The following is a 4,198-nucleotide window of genomic DNA, read 5'->3' as shown; positions in this document are numbered from 1 at the left end:
TTTCCGGGTAATGTTTAACTGAACAACTGAACACACCGAGAGCCGAACTAACCCTCAATGTTCAGCTCATTTCTCTTAACCACGAACAGTTAGAGATGGTCTATCCAGCTGCAGAGCCAGCTGTTTCACACTGCTATTCTCCTTCATTAGATATCTTCACGGACATATACAATATTTAAACATTTAAAGTCACTTTGTAGTACAATGAGCAATATTTTAAAACCTGTCCTATTGTCCATGTTTAAAGCTAATGGAGACGAACACAATATAGTTCATTGTTAGTTCAATGATGTATAACTAGCCTATACAACTTTTGGTTTTATTTTAAAATATTAGTAAAAGTCTAACGTGTTGTAAAGTGTTACCTCCATGTTCACGTCGTTACAAATAATACCTAAAGTAACAAAGTATGATGCATTTAATGTCAAATATTACTGTACTTAATCATATGAAAGACAAAATAAACATTTGACACAAAGCCTTGAACAAGTTAAACTTGCATTTCTCTATATGAAAACGAATAAGATATCTTAAAGAAACATAGCTAATAATAAAAAAATACGTATTTAGCTCATACTTTTAAAAAATGCAAACTTTATACAAAAAATATTAAACTTAAAAAATGGACTTTTAAGCCCACATTATGGCATTACTGAAGACCTCAGTTATTTCTGAAAACAAAATAAATACGATTAATATTAATATCTTTGCAAAGTGAAAAAATGGCCGCTCATTACTTTAATTCATGAATTTAATAGTTACTTTATAATGAATTGTGATTAATTGATAATAAATACTAAGCATACAGTAACTCAATTGCAATGCCAATTTACAACACCCAATCTGAGATATTCTATATTATTCTATACAACAACGAATAGACATATGGTTACTTAATAATAATATTTTCAAAATTAAAACTTTAAAAGTGTTTGTTCTCATTAGTTTCATTATTTATGGAGTATGAGGTATCAACAAAATCAAGCGTAGCGTTAGTTCTGGCAGGTCACGTTAGTCAAGCTGGCATCAGCTGACCCACATCTACCTATAGGAATACGACACCTATCACCATATAAGCTCCTTCAGTATTATCAGCAGATATCGCGTTTCTCAGGAGCGAATTAAATGGCGGAATTCGGCAGGCAAACAACATCATCTCACAAGGAACCATGCAATCGGGAATTTAGCAAGAGGAATTGGTTCCCCACAAGGATTTCACCTCAGATTCATCTTAAACTTGAACACGAGATTTGCCGCATTGATCATAAGTTGCCTGATTTGGAAGTGACCTCAGTCTGCATTGCTGGACTACACAGACTCGACGTGATTCATTCTCCATTTATCTCTGAAAGTCTTCACAAAGCTAAGCTAAGTTCCTTTTTAATGCTCATTGCTAAAATCTATCAGGGTTTTGGCAACATGCTTGTTGCTAATGCTATACGTGTGGCCAGCGCCACGCTCCCACCACGCGCTGTGCGTAGGGCACCAAGTGCTGAGGGGGCACCAAAAATAGCCTTATGAAAAAAAAAATTATAATGCCGATATTATTTCATTAGCCTATAGAAATATTATTAGGCACATTTTAGCCATGTATATGTAACAAAAAAAAAATCCCCCGCGTTGGATGGTCCGTGCCGGTTGTTCGCGCGGGCGCCTTTACGAAGGACGCGTTCGCGCGGACGAAGTTTGACAGACAGACAGTAGCCAACTTTTTTGGTAATGGCCCCTAAAAGACAGCAGGAGTTAGGATCTGAGAAAAGAAAGAAGCAGAAGCTGCGAGATGATGCCCGTGCATCACTTTTAGGTAAGTCCATGTTTAATCATTCTTAAATACGGGAAATGTGCTGCATGTGCTGCTGCTAATCGTTAATGCGCTAATGCGCCTCGAACTTGCTGACGTTAATGTTAGCAAACTATGTTATTATAACTTATAACTTCGGTGCAAGCTAAATTGAGATTTTACTGTTAAACATTACCTAATACAAAGCAATACATATTTGTATTAAGCAATACAAATAACTGACGCTAGCTGTTACTTTCTTTAATATCTTTCTTTAGATATTGAGCAGTAGTTTATGGTTTATTTTGACGTGACGGTGGTTGATACTTTCTCAGTAACAGTTAACGTTAGCAGTCAGTGCAGTGCACATGGTAGGCTAACAATTCCTGTTAAATATATAAAAAATATAAAATGTCAATATGAATGATATAAAGCAGACAATACTGTTTAATTGTGTGCATTATTGCACCTCATTCTATTATGCTTTTATATTATATTATATTAGATTTATCAAATAGTTGATAAATAAGGAATAAAGGGGGAGAACTCCTTGGCTGCCATGCTTTCAGTTTTAAATGTTTATCATTTTTTTTCCAGAATGAGATTCTTTGTTTCAATATTTTGTCTAATAAATGTAATTTATTCAAAGTGACATTGAATTTGGGAAAAACATGTCTGGATTATTTTGAGATTTTGTTTTATTTTGCTATTCTGTTTGCTGAATAAAAGTTTGCACTTTAAAATGTGTAGTGTGTGTTGGCTATTCTACATATGTTTACAAAGTCAGCAAAGCTGTGAAGATTTTACTTTCTCTTTTTAGTGTTCTTAAGTTTTATACTGTGATGCTGCTATTGTGTTATTGGTATTGAGTTATATGTTTGGTAATAAAAAGTTAAACTGGCAAAAACAAACGTTTTTTTTTCTCGGGGTCGGGGTGGGGGGCATCATAAAGGAATTATGCTTAGGGCACCAAAATGGCTAGCAGCGGCACTGCGTGTGGCTTGGGCTAATCTAACTTAGTCGTTTTACTTCGCTAGGTAACTCGCTAGGCTCATGCGATCATATTGGCTATGTGCGTTACTATGTGTTGTCATTGGCAACTGATGGCGTTGCACACGCTGTGCTTTAGCACTATACAGCACAGATTAAAGTGCTGTATGGTGGCTGCTAGAGCAATGTTATCGAATATGTGTTTGTTACTTCGGCTTGTGCATACTGTCCTCCGCAACATGCTGTAGTAATCAAGCGTTGTTATGCTATCTGGTTGCATTGGAAAAATACCTGTGCTTTATTCTATCTGATTATTGCAACATAATGTGTTAAAGTTACCACATGCTTGTGGCTAAAGCTATCTAGATATCGGTAACATACTTGTGCAAAATACACAGTACATTCACTGCAGAGGTCTGGTATTCAACAACACTAACAACATTGTAGCTTGATGGTCCTGTGAAGGAGTGTGGGATCATGGGAGTCGTCATCTTCACCTCCACAGCCGAAGGGATCTGTAGGACGGGAGCAGGAATCGTGTTCATGAATGAGGAAGCACACTGTATTCATTGCTTAGCTGCGCAGTGCACACTGCATCTGACTCAGAGCTAGAGGGTGTATGCTTCTCGACCGGACTACACTAGTTTTAATACTAGTCCTATGGTTATACAAACATGCTAGTCGTATTAGTTTTGTTGCCGCTAGTCGGAGCTATTGCTGTAGGGTGTATGCTTCCCCTGCCAAACTACACTAGTTTTAGCAATATTTCCGCGATTATACAACATGCTTGTATCAGATTTTGCTGCCGCTAGGGGTGTAAGCTTCCCCCAATAGATCCCATACAGTTGTTAAATTGGCTACAGCAACACGCTTGTTGCCATGTGTCCTTGCTTGCTCCAGCTTGGTGTGATGCTTCCCCCATTAGATTGGATCTATTATGCTCAATATATGATGCAAACATCAGGATGTAACCATTCTATCAGCCTCAGTCGTGGTGGGGGTAGTGTGTAAAAATTATAATAACAAAATGTGTGTGTATATAATTTTTTATAATTTTTCTCTTTTCTACAGAAGTAACCTACAACCAACTACATCCAAATTGCGCTGTCAGTTGGTTTTGGGGGATATTGGCATATGGTTTTGTTTTGGGGGTTATTGCTGCTCTCCCGGCTCTTATCCATGCTAGGCTTCATGGATGTGCAGGGAGTTCTCGCCCAGAACAGAACCATACCGCCAATCCAAACTGTATGCAAATTGTCAATCATATTTGACGGTAGTTGTCCTGACAGAAATATTGTTTTTATTACTCATTAATATGATTATTATATATATACATATTGCTCATTGTACATCATGATATTGTCAGCCAGGGTTGAGGACAGGAACACGAAGATGAAGATTTAGGTAAATATGCTTTAATTAGCTTCA

This window comes from Squalius cephalus (assembly GCF_949319135.1).
Source record: "Squalius cephalus genome assembly, chromosome: 14".
NCBI lineage: Eukaryota > Metazoa > Chordata > Actinopteri > Cypriniformes > Leuciscidae > Squalius > Squalius cephalus.
Note: the sequence above shows the minus strand (reverse complement) of the source record.